Genomic DNA, 20,266 nt, shown 5'->3' with positions numbered 1-20,266 from the left:
CATAGAGTGGTGGTTAAGCACCAAAAGCACTTTGCTTAAGAAAGAAAACCATAAAAATGACATATTATATGAATCAAACTTTAAACTCTTATTTGCAATTGTCTCCCCTTGAATTTGAAAGTTTCTCACGTTTTGGAGGTCAAATATCACAGCATTTGCAGGAAAAAGCTAAAGAGGGCAGAGAACGCAGAAATTTGCAATAACCATAGGAAGCACTACAATAACATGCTGGATGTCAAAACAGCACAGAAAAGGCTCAGGACACGGAATTACCTGTATTTGTGCTCTTTTTGCTCATTACAGTGTAAGTGTCACAAAAGCATAATAGTTCCTAGTTCTTTCTTGAATCTGCATCAGAGAGTCGCTGTTATGAACCAAAACGCTTTGCGGGGCGAGAAACACCAAAAAGACTAGACAACATGCTGAATGAGACAAATCAACACCTTAAAGTATAGGAAACGGGAATAAGTACTCTGATTTACTCATTGCAGTAAGTGTGTGACAAAAGCACAATTGTGTTACAGTTCCCATGTACCTGCATCATAGAGTCGTGGTTAAGCACCAAAAGCGCTTTGCTTAGCGAGAAAAACATAAAAATGACATATTATTTGAATCAAACTTTAAACTCTTACTTGCAATTGTCTTCCCTTGAATTTGAAAGTTTCTCGCGTTTTGGGGGTCAAATATCACAGCATTTGCAGGAAAAAGCTAAAGAGGGCAGAGAACGCAGAAATTTGCAATAACCATAGGAAGCACTACAATAACATGCTGGATGTCAAAACAGCACAGAAAAGGCTCAGGACACGGAATTACCTGTATTTGTGCTCTTTTTGCTCATTACAGTGTAAGTGTCACAAAAGCATAATAATTCCTAGTTCTTTCTTGAATCTGCATCAGAGAGTCGCTGTAATGAACCAAAACGCCTTACAGGGCCAGAAACACCAAAAAGACTAGACATCATGCTGAATGAGACAAATCAACACCGAAAAGGCTCAAGAAACGGGAAAAGTACTCTGATTAACTCATTTCAGTGAGTGTGTGACAAAAGCACAGTATAAGTGTCACAAAAGCATAATAGTTCCTAGTTCTTTCTTGAATCTGCATCAGAGAGTCGCTGTTATGAACCAAAACGCTTTGCGGGGCGAGAAACACCAAAAAGACTAGACAACATGCTGAATGAGACAACTCAACACCTTAAAGTATAGGAAACGGGAATTAGTACTCTGATTTACTCATTGCAGTAAGTGTGTGACAAAAGCACAATTGTGTTACAGTTCCCATGTACCTGCATCATAGAGTTGTGGTTAAGCACCAAAAGCGCTTTGCTTAGCGAGAAAAACGTGAAAATGACATATTATTTGAATCAAACTTTAAACTCTTACTTGCAATTGTCTTCCCTTGAATTTGAAAGTTTCTCGCGTTTTGGGGGTCAAATATCACAGCATTTGCAGGAAAAGGCTAAAGAGGGCAGAGAATGCAGAAATTTGCAATGACCATAGGAAACACTACAATAACATGCTGGATGCAAAAAACAATACAGATCAGGACACGGAATTACATGTTTTTGTACTCTGTTTTGCTCATTTCAGTATTAGTGTCACGAAAGCATAATCATTCCTAGTTCTTTCTTGAATCTGCATCAAAGGGTCGCTGTAATGAACCAAAACGCTTTGCAGGGCGAGAAACACCAAAAAGACTAGACAACATGCTGAATGTTGATTTGTCTCAAATCAACACCGAAAAGGCTCAGGAAACGGGGAAAGTACTCTGATTTACTCATTGCAGTAAGTGTGTGACAAAAGCTCAATTGTGTTACAGTTCCCATGCACCTGCATCATAGAGTTGTGGTTAAGCATTAAAAGCGCTTTGCTTTAGCGAGAAAAACGTGAAAATGACATGTTATTTTAATCAAACTTTAAACTCTTATTTGCGTTTTAACATCCTTGAATCTGAAAGTTTCCCACGTTTTGGGGGTCAAATAGCACAGCATTTGCAGGAAAAAGCTAAAGAGGGCAGATAATGCAGAAATTTGCAATGACCATAGGAAACACTACAATAACATGCTGGATGCCAAATCAATACTGTTTAGGACACGGAATTACATGTATTTTTACTCTGTTTTGCTCATTTCAGTGTTAGTGTCACAAAAGCATAATAATTCCTAGTTCTTTCCTGAATCTGCATCAGAGAGTTGCTGTAATGAACCAAAACGCTTTGCAGGGCGAGAAACACCAAAAAGACTATACAACATGCTGAATAAGACAAATCAACACCGAAAAGGCTCGAGAAACGGGAAAAGTACTCTGATTTACTCATTTCACTGAGTGTGTGACAAAAGCACAATTGTGTTAAATATCCCATGTACCTGCATCAAAGAGTTGTGGTTAAGCACCAAAAGCACTTTGCTTAAGAAAGAAAACCATAAAAATGACATATTATATGAATCAAACTTTAAACTCTTATTTGCAATTGTCTTCCCTTGAATTTGAAAGTTTCTCACGTTTTGGGGGTCAAATATAACAGCATTTGCAGGAAAAAGCTAAAGAGGGCAGAGAATGCAGAAATTTGCAATGACCATAGGAAAAATCTACAATAACATGCTGGATGCCAAAACAGCACAGAAAAGGCTCAGGACACGGAATTACATGTTTTTGTACTCTGTTTTGCTCATTTCAGTATTAGTGCCACAAAAGCATAATAATTCCTCGTTCTCTCTTGAATCTGCATCAGAGTCGCTGTAATGAACCAAAACGCTTTGCAGGGCGAGAAACACAAAAAGACTAGACAACATGCTGAATGAGACAAATCAACACCGAAAAGGCTCAGGAAACAGGAAAGTACTCTGATTTACTCATTGCAGTAAGTGTGTGACAAAAGCACAATTGTGTTACAGTTCCCATGTACCTGCATCATAGAGTTGTGGTTTAGCACCAAAAGCGCTTTGCTTAAGCTAGGAAAACATAAAAATGACATTATTTGAATCAAACTTGAAACTCTTATTTGCTTTTTATCTTCCCATAAATATGAAAGTTTCTCACGTTTTGGGGGTCAAATATCACAGCATTTGCAGGAAAAAGCTAAAGAGGGCAGAGAATGCAGAAATTTGCAATGACCATAGGAAGCACTAAAATAACATGCTGGATGCCAAAACAATACTGATCAGGACACGGAATTACCTGTATTTGTGCTCTGTTTTGCTCATTTCAGTATTAGTGCCACAAAAGCATAATAATTCCTCGTTCTCTCTTGAATCTGCATCAGAGAGTCGCTGTAATGAACCAAAACGCTTTGCAGGGCGAGAAACACAAAAAGACTAGACAACATGCTGAATGTTGATTTGTCTCAAATCAACACCGAAAAGGCTCAGGAAACGGGGAAAGTACTCTGATTTACTCATTTCAGTGAGTGTGTGACAAAAGCACAATTGTGTTACAGTGTCAATGTACCTGCATCATAGAGTCGTGGTTTAGCACCAAAAGTGCTTTGCTTAAGTGAGAAAAACATAAAAATGACATTATTTGAATCAAACTTGAAACTCTTATTTGCTTTTTATCTTCCCATAAATATGAGAGTTTCTCACGTTTTGGGGGTCAAATATCACAGCATTTGCAGGAAAAAGCTAAAGAGGGCAGAGAATGCAGAAATTTGCAATGACCATAGGAAGCACTACAATAACATGCTGGATGCCAAAACAATACTGATCAGGACACGGAATTACCTGTATTTGTGCTCTGTTTTGCTCATTTCAGTATTAGTGCCACAAAAGCATAATAATTCCTCGTTCTCTCTTGAATCTGCATCAAAGAGTCGCTGTAATGAACCAAAACGCTTTGCAGGGCGAGAAACACCAAAAAGACTAGACAACATGCTGAATGAGACAAATCAACACCGAAAAGGCTCAGGAAATGGGAAAAGTACTCTGATTTTTTCATTTCAGTAAGTGTGTGACAAAAGCACAATTGTGTTACAGTTCCCATGTACCTGCATCATAGAGTTGTGGTTAAGCACCAAAAGCGCTTTGCTTAAGAAAGAAAACCATAAAAATGACATATTATATGAATCAAACTTTAAACTCTTATTTACAATTGTCTTCCCTTGAATTTGAAAGTTTCTCACGTTTTGGGGGTCAAATATAACAGCATTTGCAGGAAAAAGCTAAAGAGGGCAGAGAATGCAGAAATTTGCAGTGACCATAGGAAAAATCTACAATAACATGCTGGATGCCAAAACAGCACAGAAAAGGCTCAGGACACGGAATTACATGTATTTGTACTCTTTTTTGCTCATTTCAGTGTTAGTGTCACAAAAGCATAATTGTTCCTAGTTGTCTCTTGAATCTGCATCAGAGAGTCGCTGTAATGAACCAAAACGCCATGTGGGGCGAGAAACACCAAAAAGACTAGACAACATGCTGAATGAGACAAATCAACACCGAAAAGGCTCAGGAAACGGGAAAAGTACTCTGATTTACTCATTTCAGTGAGTGTGTGACAAAAGCACAATTGTGTTACAGTTCCCATGTATCTGCATCATAGAGTTGTGGTTAAGCACCAAAAGCGCTTTGCTTAAGGGAGGAAAACATAGGAATGACATATTAGATGAATCAAACTTGAAACTCATATTCGCGTTTTATCTTCCCATAAATATGAAAGTTTCTCACGTTTTGGGGGTCAAATATCACAGCATTTGCAGGTAAAAGCTAAAAAGGGCAGAGAATGCAGAAATTTGCAATGACCATAGGAAAAATCTACAATAACATGCTGGATGCCAAAACAGCACAGAAAAGGCTCAGGACACGGAATTACATGTTTTTGTACTCTGTTTTGCTCATTTCAGTATAAGTGCCACAAAAGCATAATAATTCCTCGTTCTCTCTTGAATCTGCATCAAAGAGTCGCTGTAATGAACCAAAACTCTTTGCAGGGCGAGGAAAACATAAAAATGACATATTAGATGAATCAAACTTGAAACTCTTATTTTCTTTTTATCTTCCCATAAATATGAGAGTTTCTCACGTTTTGGGGGTCAAATATCACAGCATTTGCAGGAAAAAGCTAAAGAGGGCAGAGAATGCAGAAATTTGCAATGACCATAGGAAGCACTACAATAACATGCTGGATGCCAAAACAATACTGATCAGGACACGGAATTACCTGTATTTGTGCTCTGTTTTGCTCATTTCAGTATTAGTGCCACAAAAGCATAATATTTCCTCGTTAACTCTTGAATCTGCATCAAAGAGTCGCTGTAATGAACCAAAACGCTTTGCAGGGCGAGAAACACCAAAAAGACTAGACAACATGCTGAATTTTGATTTGTCTCAAATCAACACCGAAAAGATTCAGGAAACGGGAAAAGTACTCTGATTTACTCATTTCAGTGAGTGTGTGACAAAAGCACAATTGTGTTACAGTTCCCATGTACCTGCATCATAGAGTCGTGGTTAAGCACCAAAAGCGCTTTGCTTAAGCGAGGAAAACATTAAAATGACATATTAGATGAATCAAACTTTAAACTCTTATTTTCTTTTTATCTTCCCATAAATATGAAAGTTTCTCACGTTTTGGGGGTCAAATATCACAGCATTTGCAGGAAAAAGGTAAAGAGGACAGAGAATGCAGAAATTTGCAATGACCATAGGAAACACTACAATAACATGTTGGATGCCAGAACACTACCGATAAGGACACGGAATTACCTGTATTTGTACTCTGTTTTGCTCATTTCAGTATTAGTGCCACAAAAGCATAATAATTCCTCGTTCTCTCTTGAATCTGCATCAAAGGGTCGCTGTAATGAACCAAAACGCTTTGCAGGGCGAGAAACACAAAAAGACTAGACAACATGCTGAATGTTGATTTGTCTCAAATCAACACCGAAAAGGCTCAGGAAACGGGGAAAGTACTCTGATTTACTCATTTCAGTGAGTGTGTGACAAAAGCACAATTGTGTTACAGTGTCCATGTACCTGCATCATAGAGTCGTGGTTTAGCACCAAAAGCGCTTTGCTTAAGTGAGAAAAACATAAAAATGACATTATTTGAATCAAACTTGAAACTCTTATTTGCTTTTTATCTTCCCATAAATATGAGAGTTTCTCACGTTTTGGGGGTCAAATATAACAGCATTTGCAGGAAAAAGCTAAAGAGGGCAGAGAATGCAGAAATTTGCAATGACCATAGGAAAAATCTACAATAACATGCTGGATGCCAAAACAGCACAGAAAAGGCTCAGGACACGGAATTACATGTTTTTGTGCTCTGTTTTGCTCATTTCAGTATTAGTGCCACAAAAGCATAATAATTCCTCGTTCTCTCTTGAATCTGCATCAGAGAGTCGCTGTAATGAACCAAAACGCTTTGCAGGGCGAGAAACACCAAAAAGACTAGACAACATGCTGAATGTTGATTTGTCTCAAATCAACACCGAAAAGGCTCAGGAAACGGGAAAAGTACTCTGATTTACTCATTTCAGTGAGTGTGTGACAAAAGCACAATTGTGTTACAGTTCCCATGTACCTGCATCATAGAGTCGTGGTTAAGCACCAAAAGCGCTTTGCTTAAGCGAGAAAAACATAAAAATGACATTATTTGAATCAAACTTGAAACTCTTATTTGCTTTTTATCTTCCCATAAATATGAGAGTTTCTCACGTTTTGGGGGTCAAATATCACAGCATTTGCAGGAAAAAGCTAAAGAGGGCAGAGAATGCAGAAATTTGCAATGACCATAGGAAAAATCTACAATAACATGCTGGATGCCAAAACAATACTGATCAGGACACGGAATTACCTGTATTTGTGCTCTGTTTTGCTCATTTCAGTATAAGCGCCACAAAAGCATAATAATTCCTCGTTCTCTCTTGAATCTGCATCAAAGAGTCGCTGTAATGAACCAAAACGCTTTGCAGGGCGAGAAACACAAAAAGACTAGACAACATGCTGAATGAGACGAATCAACACCGAAAAGGCTCAGGAAATGGGAAAAAAGTACTCTGATTTTTTCATTTCAGTAAGTGTGTGACAAAAGCACAATTGTGTTACAGTTCCCATGTACCTGCATCATAGAGTTGTGGTTAAGCACCAAAAGCGATTTGCTTAAGAAAGAAAACCATAAAAATGACATATTATATGAATCAAACTTTAAACTCTTATTTACAATTGTCTTCCCTTGAATTTGAAAGTTTCTCACGTTTTGGGGGTCAAATATAACAGCATTTGCAGGAAAAAGCTAAAGAGGGCAGAGAATGCAGAAATTTGCAGTGACCATAGGAAAAATCTACAATAACATGCTGGATGCCAAAACAGCACAGAAAAGGCTCAGGACACGGAATTACATGTATTTGTACTCTTTTTTGCTCATTTCAGTGTTAGTGTCACAAAAGCATAATTGTTCCTAGTTATCTCTTGAATCTGCATCAGAGAGTCGCTGTAATGAACCAAAACGCCATGTGGGGCGAGAAACACCAAAAAGACTAGACAACATGCTGAATGAGACAAATCAACACCGAAAAGGCTCAGGAAACGGGAAAAGTACTCTGATTTACTCATTTCAGTGAGTGTGTGACAAAAGCACAATTGTGTTACAGTTCCCATGTACCTGCATCATAGAGTCGTGGTTAAGCACCAAAAGCGCTTTGCTTAAGCGAGGAAAACATAAAAATGACATATTAGATGAATCAAACTTGAAACTCATATTCGCGTTTTATCTTCCCATAAATATGAAAGTTTCTCACGTTTTGGGGGTCAAATATCACAGCATTTGCAGGTAAAAGCTAAAAAGGGCAGAGAATGCAGAAATTTGCAATGACCATAGGAAAAATCTACAATAACATGCTGGATGCCAAAACAGCACAGAAAAGGCTCAGGACACGGAATTACATGTTTTTGTACTCTGTTTTGCTCATTTCAGTATAAGTGCCACAAAAGCATAATAATTCCTCGTTCTCTCTTGAATCTGCATCAAAGAGTCGCTGTAATGAACCAAAACTCTTTGCAGGGTGAGGAAAACATAAAAATGACATATTAGATGAATCAAACTTGAAACTCTTATTTTCTTTTTATCTTCCCATAAATATGAGAGTTTCTCACGTTTTGGGGGTCAAATATCACAGCATTTGCAGGAAAAAGCTAAAGAGGGCAGAGAATGCAGAAATTTGCAATGACCATAGGAAGCACTACAATAACATGCTGGATGCCAAAACAATACTGATCAGGACACGGAATTACCTGTATTTGTGCTCTGTTTTGCTCATTTCAGTATTAGTGCCACAAAAGCATAATAATTCCTCGTTCTCTCTTGAATCTGCATCAAAGAGTCGCTGTAATGAACCAAAACGCTTTGCAGGGCGAGAAACACCAAAAAGACTAGACAACATGCTGAATGTTGATTTGTCTCAAATCAACACCGAAAAGGCTCAGGAAACAGGAAAAGTACTCTGATTTACTCATTTCAGTGAGTGTGTGACAAAAGCACAATTGTGTTAAAGTGTCCATGTACCTGCATCATAGAGTCGTGGTTTAGCACCAAAAGCGCTTTGCTTAAGCGAGAAAAACATAAAAATGACATTATTTGAATCAAACTTGAAACTCTTATTTGCTTTTTATCTTCCCATAAATATGAGAGTTTCTCACGTTTTAGGGGTCAAATATCACAGCTGTTGCAGGAAAAAGCTAAAGAGGGCAGAGAATGCAGAAATTTGCAATGACCAAAGGAAGCACTACAATAACATGCTGGATGCCAAAACAATACTGATCAGGACACGGAATTACATGTATTTGTGCTCTGTTTTGCTCATTTCAGTATTAGTGCCACAAAAGCATAATAGTTCCTAGTTATCTCCTGAATCTGCATCAGAGAGTCGCTGTAATGAACCAAAACGCTTTGCAGGGCGAGAAACACAAAAAGACTAGACAACATGCTGAATGAGACAAATGAACACCGAAAAGGCTCAGGAAATGGGAAAAGTACTCTGATTTACTCATTTCAGTGAGTGTGTGACAAAAGCACAATTGTGTTACATTGCCCATGTACCTGCATCATAGAGTCGTGGTTAAGCACCAAAAGCGCTTTGCTTAAGCGAGGAAAACATAAAAATGACATATTAGATGAATCAAACTTGAAACTCTTATTCGCGTTTTATCTTCCCATAAATATGAAAGTTTCTCACGTTTTGGGGGTCAAATATCACAGCATTTGCAGGAAAAAGCTAAAAATTGCAGGGATGCAGAAATTTGCAATGACCATAGGAAAAATCTACAATAACATGCTGGATGCCAAAACAGCACAGAAAAGGCTCAGGACACGGAATTACATGTTTTTGTACTCTGTTTTGCTCATTTCAGTATTAGTGCCACAAAAGCATAATAATTCCTCGTTCTCTCTTGAATCTGCATCAGAGAGTCGCTGTAATGAACCAAAACGCTTTGCAGGGCGAGAAACACAAAAAGACTAGACAACATGCTGAATAAGACAAATCAACACCGAAAAGGCTCAGGAAACGGAAAAAGTACTCTGATTTACTCATTTCAGTGAGTGTGTGACAAAAGCACAATTGGATTACAGTTTCCATGTACCTGCATCATAGAGTCGTGGTTAAGCACCAAAAGCGCTTTGCTTAAGCGAGAAAAACATAAAAATGACATTATTTGAATCAAACTTGAAACTCTTATTTGCTTTTTATCTTCCCATAAATATGAGAGTTTTTGACGTTTTGGGGGTCAAATATCACAGCATTTGCAGGAAAAAGCTAAAGAGGGCGGAGAATGAAGAAATTTGCAATGACCATAGGAAGCACTACAATAACATGCTGGATGCCAAAACAATACTGATCAGGACACGGAAGTACCTGTATTTGTGCTCTGTTTTGCTCATTTCAGTATTAGTGCCACAAAAGCATAATAATTCCTCGTTCTCTCTTGAATCTGCATCAAAGAGTGGCTGTAATGAACCAAAACGCTTTGCAGGGAGAGAAACACCAAAAAGACTAGACAACATGCTGAATGTTGATTTGTCTCAAATCAACACCGAAAAGACTCAGGAAACGGGAAAAGTACTCTGATTTACTCATTTCAGTGAGTGTGTGACAAAAGCACAATTGTGTTACAGTTCCCATGTACCTGCATCATAGAGTCGTGGTTAAGCACCAAAAGCGCTTTGCTTAAGCGAGGAAAACATAAAAATGACATATTAGATGAATCAAACTTGAAACTCTTATTTGCTTTTTATCTTCCCATAAATATGAGAGTTTCTCACGTTTTGGGGGTCAAATATCACAGCATTTGCAGGAAAAAGCTAAAGAGGGCAGAGAATGCAGAAATTTGCAATGACCATAGGAAGCACTACAATAACATGCTGGATGCCAAAACAATACTGATCAGGACACGGAATTACATGTTTTTGTGCTCTGTTTTGCTCATTTCAGTATTAGTGCCACAAAAGCATAATAATTCCTCGTTCTCTCTTGAATCTGCATCAAAGAGTCGCTGTAATGAACCAAAACGCTTTGCAGGGCGAGAAACACAAAAAGACTAGACAACATGCTGAATGAGACAATCAACACCGAAAAGGCTCAGGAAACGGGAAAAGTACTCTGATTTACTCATTTCAGTGAGTGTGTGACAAAAGCACAATTGTGTTACAGTGTCCATGTACCTGCATCACAGAGTCATGGTTTAGCACCAAAAGCGCTTTGCTTAAGCGAGAAAAACATAAAAATGACATTATTTGAATCAAACTTGAAACTCTTATTTGCTTTTTATCTTCCCATAAATATGAGAGTTTCTCACGTTTTGGGGGTCAAATATCACAGCTGTTGCAGGAAAAAGCTAAAGAGGGCAGAGAATGCAGAAATTTGCAATGACCAAAGGAAGCACTACAATAACATGCTGGATGCCAAAACAATACTGATCAGGACACGGAATTACATGTATTTGTGCTCTGTTTTGCTCATTTCAGTATTAGTGCCACAAAAGCATAATAGTTCCTAGTTCTCTCTTGAATCTGCATCAGAGAGTCGCTGTAATGAACCAAAACGCTTTGCAGGGCGAGAAACACCAAAAAGACTAGACAACATGCTGAATGTTGATTTGTCTCAAATCAACACCGAAAAGGCTCAGGAAACGGGAAAAGTACTCTGATTTACTCATTTCAGTGAGTGTGTGACAAAAGCACAATTGTGTTACAGTGTCCATGTACCTGCATCATAGAGTCGTGGTTAAGCACCAAAAGCGCTTTGCTTAAGCGAGGAAAACATAAAAATGACATATTAGATGAATCAAACTTGAAACTCTTATTTGCTTTTTATCTTCCCATAAATATGAGAGTTTCTCACGTTTTGGGGGTCAAATATCACAGCATTTGCAGGAAAAAGCTAAAGAGGGCAGAGAATGCAGAAATTTGCAATGACCATAGGAAAAATCTACAATAACATGCTGGATGCCAAAACAATACTGATCAGGACACGGAATTACCTGTATTTGTGCTCTGTTTTGCTCATTTCAGTATAAGCGCCACAAAAGCATAATAATTCCTCGTTCTCTCTTGAATCTGCATCAAAGAGTCGCTGTAATGAACCAAAACGCTTTGCAGGGCGAGAAACACAAAAAGACTAGACAACATGCTGAATGAGACAAATCAACACCGAAAAGGCTCAGGAAATGGGAAAAAAGTACTCTGATTTTTTCATTTCAGTAAGTGTGTGACAAAAGCACAATTGTGTTACAGTTCCCATGTACCTGCATCATAGAGTTGTGGTTAAGCACCAAAAGCGCTTTGCTTAAGAAAGAAAACCATAAAAATGACATATTATATGAATCAAACTTTAAACTCTTATTTACAATTGTCTTCCCTTGAATTTGAAAGTTTCTCACGTTTTGGGGGTCAAATATAACAGCATTTGCAGGAAAAAGCTAAAGAGGGCAGAGAATGCAGAAATTTGCAGTGACCATAGGAAAAATCTACAATAACATGCTGGATGCCAAAACAGCACAGAAAAGGCTCAGGACACGGAATTACATGTATTTGTACTCTTTTTTGCTCATTTCAGTGTTAGTGTCACAAAAGCATAATTGTTCCTAGTTATCTCTTGAATCTGCATCAGAGAGTCGCTGTAATGAACCAAAACGCCATGTGGGGCGAGAAACACCAAAAAGACTAGACAACATGCTGAATGAGACAAATCAACACCGAAAAGGCTCAGGAAACGGGAAAAGTACTCTGATTTACTCATTTCAGTGAGTGTGTGACAAAAGCACAATTGTGTTACAGTTCCCATGTATCTGCATCATAGAGTTGTGGTTAAGCACCAAAAGCGCTTTGCTTAAGCGAGGAAAACATAAAAATGACATATTAGATGAATCAAACTTGAAACTCATATTCGCGTTTTATCTTCCCATAAATATGAAAGTTTCTCACGTTTTGGGGGTCAAATATCACAGCATTTGCAGGAAAAAGCTAAAAAGGGCAGAGAATGCAGAAATTTGCTATGACCATAGGAAAAATCTACAATAACATGCTGGATGCCAAAACAGCACAGAAAAGGCTCAGGACACGGAATTACATGTTTTTGTACTCTGTTTTGCTCATTTCAGTATAAGTGCCACAAAAGCATAATAATTCCTCGTTCTCTCTTGAATCTGCATCAAAGAGTCGCTGTAATGAACCAAAACTCTTTGCAGGGCGAGGAAAACATAAAAATGACATATTAGATGAATCAAACTTGAAACTCTTATTTTCTTTTTATCTTCCCATAAATATGAGAGTTTCTCACGTTTTGGGGGTCAAATATCACAGCATTTGCAGGAAAAAGCTAAAGAGGGCAGAGAATGCAGAAATTTGCAATGACCATAGGAAGCACTACAATAACATGCTGGATGCCAAAACACTACTGATCAGGACACGGAATTACCTGTATTTGTGCTCTGTTTTGCTCATTTCAGTATTAGTGCCACAAAAGCATAATAGTTCCTAGTTATCTCTTGAATCTGCATCAAAGAGTCGCTGTAATGAACCAAAACACTTTGCAGGGCGAGAAACACCAAAAAGACTAGACAACATGCTGAATGTTGATTTGTCTCAAATCAACACCGAAAAGGCTCAGGAAACGGGAAAAGTACTCTGATTTACTCATTTCAGTGAGTGTGTGACAAAAGCACAATTGTGTTACAGTGTCCATGTACCTGCATCATAGAGTCGTGGTTTAGCACCAAAAGCGCTTTGCTTAAGCGAGAAAAACATAAAAATGACATTATTTGAATCAAACTTGAAACTCTTATTTGCTTTTTATCTTCCCATAAATATGAGAGTTTTTCACGTTTTGGGGGTCAAATATCACAGCATTTGCAGGAAAAAGCTAAAGAGGGCAGAGAATGCAGAAATTTGCAATGACCAAAGGAAGCACTACAATAACATGCTGGATGCCAAAACAATACTGATCAGGACACGGAATTACTTGTATTTGTGCTCTGTTTTGCTCATTTCAGTATTAGTGCCACAAAAGCATAATAGTTCCTAGTTATCTCTTGAATCGGCATCAGAGAGTCGCTGTAATGAACCAAAACGCTTTGCAGGGCGAGAAACACCAAAAAGACTAGACAACATGCTGAATGTTGATTTGTCTCAAATCAACACCGAAAAGGCTCAGGAAACGGGAAAAGTACTCTGATTTACTCATTTCAGTGAGTGTGTGACAAAAGCACAATTGTGTTACAGTTCCCATGTACCTGCATCATAGAGTCGTGGTTAAGCACCAAAAGCGCTTTGCTTAAGCGAGAAAAACATAAAAATGACATTATTTGAATCAAACTTGAAACTCTTATTTTCTTTTTATCTTCCCATAAATATGAGAGTTTTCCACGTTTTGGGGGTCAAATATCACAGCATTTGCAGGAAAAAGCTAAAGAGGGCAGAGAATGCAGAAATTTGCAATGACCATAGGAAAAATCTACAATAACATGCTGGATGCCAAAACAATACTGATCAGGACACGGAATTACCTGTATTTGTGCTCTGTTTTGCTCATTTCAGTATTAGTGCCACAAAAGCATAATAATTCCTCGTTCTCTCTTGAATCTGCATCAAAGAGTCGCTGTAATGAACCAAAACGCTTTGCAGGGCGAGAAACACCAAAAAGACTAGACAACATGCTGAATGTTGATTTGTCTCAAATCAACACCGAAAAGGCTCAGGAAACGGAAAAAGTACTCTGATTTACTCATTTCAGTGAGTGTGTGACAAAAGCACAATTGTGTTACAGTTCCCATGTACCTGCATCATAGAGTCGTGGTTAAGCACCAAAAGCGCTTTGCTTAAGCGAGGAAAACATAAAAATGACATATTAGATGAATCAAACTTGAAACTCTTATTTGCTTTTTATCTTCCCATAAATATGAGAGTTTTTTACGTTTTGGGGGTCAAATATCACAGCATTTGCAGGAAAAAGCTAAAGAGGGCAGAGAATGCAGAAATTTGCAATGACCATAGGAAAAATCTACAATAACATGCTGGATGCCAAAACAGCACAGAAAAGGCTCAGGACACGGAATTACATGTTTTTGTGCTCTGTTTTGCTCATTTCAGTATTAGTGCCACAAAAGCATAATAATTCCTCGTTCTCTCTTGAATCTGCATCAAAGGGTCGCTGTAATGAACCAAAACGCTTTGCAGGGCGAGAAACACAAAAAGACTAGACAACATGCTGAATGTTGATTTGTCTCAAATCAACACCGAAAAGGCTCAGGAAACGGGGAAAGTACTCTGATTTACTCATTTCAGTGAGTGTGTGACAAAAGCACAATTGTGTTACAGTGTCCATGTACCTGCATCATAGAGTCGTGGTTTAGCACCAAAAGCGCTTTGCTTAAGTGAGGAAAACATAAAAATGACATTATTTGAATCAAACTTGAAACTCTTATTTGCTTTTTATCTTCCCATAAATATGAGAGTTTCTCATGTTTTGGGGGTCAAATATCACAGCTGTTGCAGGAAAAAGCTAAAGAGGGCAGAGAATGCAGAAATTTGCAATGACCATAGGAAAAATCTACAATAACATGCTGGATGCCAAAACAGCACAGAAAAGGCTCAGGACACGGAATTACATGTTTTTGTGCTCTGTTTTGCTCATTTCAGTATTAGTGCCACAAAAGCATAATAGTTCCTCGTTATCTCCTGAATCTGCATCAGAGAGTCGCTGTAATGAACCAAAACGCTTTGCAGGGCGAGAAACACAAAAAGACTAGACAACATGCTGAATGTTGATTTGTCTCAAATCAACACCGAAAAGGCTCAGGAAACGGAAAAAGTACTCTGATCTACTCATTTCAGTGAGTGTGTGACAAAAGCACAATTGTGTTACAGTTCCCATGTACCTGCATCATAGAGTCTTGGTTAAGCACCAAAAGCGCTTTGCTTAAGCGAGGAAAACATAAAAATGACATATTAGATGAATCAAACTTGAAACTCTTATTTGCTTTTTATCTTCCCATAAATATGAGAGTTTCTCACGTTTTGGGGGTCAAATATCACAGCATTTGCAGGAAAAAGCTAAAGAGGGCGGAGAATGAAGAAATTTGCAATGACCATAGGAAGCACTACAATAACATGCTGGATGCCAAAACAATACTGATCAGGACACGGAAGTACCTGTATTTGTGCTCTGTTTTGCTCATTTCAGTATTAGTGCCACAAAAGCATAATAATTCCTCGTTCTCTCTTGAATCTGCATCAAAGAGTGGCTGTAATGAACCAAAACGCTTTGCAGGGAGAGAAACACCAAAAAGACTAGACAACATGCTGAATTTTGATTTGTCTCAAATCAACACCGAAAAGGCTCAGGAAACGGGAAAAGTACTCTGATTTACTCATTTCAGTGAGTGTGTGACAAAAGCACAATTGTGTTACAGTTCCCATGTACCTGCATCATAGAGTCGTGGTTAAGCACCAAAAGCGCTTTGCTTAAGCGAGGAAAACATAAAAATGACATATTAGATGAATCAAACTTGAAACTCTTATTTGCTTTTTATCTTCCCATAAATATGAGAGTTTCTCACGTTTTGGGGGTCAAATATCACAGCATTTGCAGGAAAAAGCTAAAGAGGGCAGAGAATGCAGAAATTTGCAATGACCATAGGAAGCACTACAATAACATGCTGGATGCCAAAACACTACTGATCAGGACACGGAATTACCTGTATTTGTGCTCTGTTTTGCTCATTTCAGTATTAGTGCCACAAAAGCATAATAATTCCTCGTTCTCTCTTGAATCTGCATCAAAGAGTCGCTGTAATGAACCAAAACGCTTTGCAGGGCGAGAAACACAAAAAGACTAGACAACATGCTGAATGAGACAATCAACACCGAAAAGGCTCAGGAAACGGGAAAAGTACTCTGATTTACTCATTTCAGTGAGTGTGTGACAAAAGCACAATTGTGTTACAGTGTCCATGTACCTGCATCACAGAGTCGTGGTTTAGCACCAAAAGCGCTTTGCTTAAGCGAGAAAAACATAAAAATGACATTATTTGAATCAAACTTGAAACTCTTATTTGCTTTTTATCTTCCCATAAATATGAGCGTTTCTCACGTTTTGGGGGTCAAATATCACAGCATTTGCAGGAAAAAGCTAAAGAGGGCAGAGAATGCAGAAATTTGCAATGACCATAGGAAGCACTACAATAACATGCTGGATGCCAAAACAATACTGATCAGGACACGGAATTACATGTATTTGTGCTCTGTTTTGCTCATTTCAGTATTAGTGCCACAAAAGCATAATAATTCCTCGTTCTCTCTTGAATCTGCATCAAAGAGTCGCTGTAATGAACCAAAACGCTTTGCAGGGCGAGAAACACCAAAAAGACTAGACAACATGCTGAATGTTGATTTGTCTCAAATCAACACCGAAAAGGCTCAGGAAACAGGAAAAGTACTCTGATTTACTCATTTCAGTGAGTGTGTGACAAAAGCACAATTGTGTTAAAGTGTCCATGTACCTGCATCATAGAGTCGTGGTTTAGCACCAAAAGCGCTTTGCTTAAGCGAGAAAAACATAAAAATGACATTATTTGAATCAAACTTGAAACTCTTATTTGCTTTTTATCTTCCCATAAATATGAGAGTTTCTCACGTTTTGGGGGTCAAATATCACAGCTGTTGCAGGAAAAAGCTAAAGAGGGCAGAGAATGCAGAAATTTGCAATGACCAAAGGAAGCACTACAATAACATGCTGGATGCCAAAACAATACTGATCAGGACACGGAATTACATGTATTTGTGCTCTGTTTTGCTCATTTCAGTATTAGTGCCACAAAAGCATAATAGTTCCTAGTTATCTCCTGAATCTGCATCAGAGAGTCGCTGTAATGAACCAAAACGCTTTGCAGGGCGAGAAACACAAAAAGACTAGACAACATGCTGAATGAGACAAATGAACACCGAAAAGGCTCAGGAAATGGGAAAAGTACTCTGATTTACTCATTTCAGTGAGTGTGTGACAAAAGCACAATTGTGTTACATTGCCCATGTACCTGCATCATAGAGTCGTGGTTAAGCACCAAAAGCGCTTTGCTTAAGCGAGGAAAACATAAAAATGACATATTAGATGAATCAAACTTGAAACTCTTATTCGCGTTTTATCTTCCCATAAATATGAAAGTTTCTCACGTTTTGGGGGTCAAATATCACAGCATTTGCAGGAAAAAGCTAAAAATTGCAGGGATGCAGAAATTTGCAATGACCATAGGAAAAATCTACAATAACATGCTGGATGCCAAAACAGCACAGAAAAGGCTCAGGACACGGAATTACATGTTTTTGTACTCTGTTTTGCTCATTTCAGTATTAGTGCCACAAAAGCATAATAATTCCTCGTTCTCTCTTGAATCTGCATCAGAGAGTCGCTGTAATGAACCAAAACGCTTTGCAGGGCGAGAAACACAAAAAGACTAGACAACATGCTGAATAAGACAAATCAACACCGAAAAGGCTCAGGAAACGGAAAAAGTACTCTGATTTACTCATTTCAGTGAGTGTGTGACAAAAGCACAATTGGATTACAGTTTCCATGTACCTGCATCATAGAGTCGTGGTTAAGCACCAAAAGCGCTTTGCTTAAGCGAGAAAAACATAAAAATGACATTATTTGAATCAAACTTGAAACTCTTATTTGCTTTTTATCTTCCCATAAATATGAGAGTTTTTGACGTTTTGGGGGTCAAATATCACAGCATTTGCAGGAAAAAGCTAAAGAGGGCGGAGAATGAAGAAATTTGCAATGACCATAGGAAGCACTACAATAACATGCTGGATGCCAAAACAATACTGATCAGGACACGGAAGTACCTGTATTTGTGCTCTGTTTTGCTCATTTCAGTATTAGTGCCACAAAAGCATAATAATTCCTCGTTCTCTCTTGAATCTGCATCAAAGAGTGGCTGTAATGAACCAAAACGCTTTGCAGGGAGAGAAACACCAAAAAGACTAGACAACATGCTGAATGTTGATTTGTCTCAAATCAACACCGAAAAGACTCAGGAAACGGGAAAAGTACTCTGATTTACTCATTTCAGTGAGTGTGTGACAAAAGCACAATTGTGTTACAGTTCCCATGTACCTGCATCATAGAGTCGTGGTTAAGCACCAAAAGCGCTTTGCTTAAGCGAGGAAAACATAAAAATGACATATTAGATGAATCAAACTTGAAACTCTTATTTGCTTTTTATCTTCCCATAAATATGAGAGTTTCTCACGTTTTGGGGGTCAAATATCACAGCATTTGCAGGAAAAAGCTAAAGAGGGCAGAGAATGCAGAAATTTGCAATGACCATAGGAAGCACTACAATAACATGCTGGATGCCAAAACAATACTGATCAGGACACGGAATTACATGTTTTTGTGCTCTGTTTTGCTCATTTCAGTATTAGTGCCACAAAAGCATAATAATTCCTCGTTCTCTCTTGAATCTGCATCAAAGAGTCGCTGTAATGAACCAAAACGCTTTGCAGGGCGAGAAACACAAAAAGACTAGACAACATGCTGAATGAGACAATCAACACCGAAAAGGCTCAGGAAACGGGAAAAGTACTCTGATTTACTCATTTCAGTGAGTGTGTGACAAAAGCACAATTGTGTTACAGTGTCCATGTACCTGCATCACAGAGTCGTGGTTAAGCACCAAAAGCGCTTTGCTTAAGCGAGAAAAACATAAAAATGACATTATTTGAATCAAACTTGAAACTCTTATTTGCTTTTTATCTTCCCATAAATATGAGAGTTTCTCACGTTTTTGGGGTCAAATATCACAGCTGTTGCAGGAAAAAGCTAAAGAGGGCAGAGAATGCAGAAATTTGCAATGACCAAAGGAAGCACTACAATAACATGCTGGATGCCAAAACAATACTGATCAGGACACGGAATTACATGTATTTGTGCTCTGTTTTGCTCATTTCAGTATTAGTGCCACAAAAGCATAATAGTTCCTAGTTATCTCTTGAATCGGCATCAGAGAGTCGCTGTAATGAACCAAAACGCTTTGCAGGGCGAGAAACACCAAAAAGACTAGACAACATGCTGAATGTTGATTTGTCTCAAATCAACACCGAAAAGGCTCAGGAAACGGGAAAAGTACTCTGATTTACTCATTTCAGTGAGTGTGTGACAAAAGCACAATTGTGTTACAGTGTCCATGTACCTGCATCATAGAGTCGTGGTTAAGCACCAAAAGCGCTTTGCTTAAGCGAGAAAAACATAAAAATGACATTATTTGAATCAAACTTGAAACTCTTATTTGCTTTTTATCTTCCCATAAATATGAGAGTTTCTCACGTTTTGGGGGTCAAATATCACAGCATTTGCAGGAAAAAGCTAAAGAGGGCAGAGAATGCAGAAATTTGCAATGACCATAGGAAAAATCTACAATAACATGCTGGATGCCAAAACAATACTGATCAGGACACGGAATTACCTGTATTTGTGCTCTGTTTTGCTCATTTCAGTATAAGCGCCACAAAAGCATAATAATTCCTCGTTCTCTCTTGAATCTGCATCAAAGAGTCGCTGTAATGAACCAAAACGCTTTGCAGGGCGAGAAACACAAAAAGACTAGACAACATGCTGAATGAGACAAATCAACACCGAAAAGGCTCAGGAAATGGGAAAAAAGTACTCTGATTTTTTCATTTCAGTAAGTGTGTGACAAAAGCACAATTGTGTTACAGTTCCCATGTACCTGCATCATAGAGTTGTGGTTAAGCACCAAAAGCGCTTTGCTTAA

This window comes from Halichoeres trimaculatus, unplaced genomic scaffold (genome assembly GCF_033239565.1).
Source record: "Halichoeres trimaculatus isolate MK-OKI-2021-1 unplaced genomic scaffold, fHalTri1.1 fHalTri1_scaffold_38, whole genome shotgun sequence".
NCBI lineage: Eukaryota > Metazoa > Chordata > Actinopteri > Labriformes > Labridae > Halichoeres > Halichoeres trimaculatus.
Note: the sequence above shows the minus strand (reverse complement) of the source record.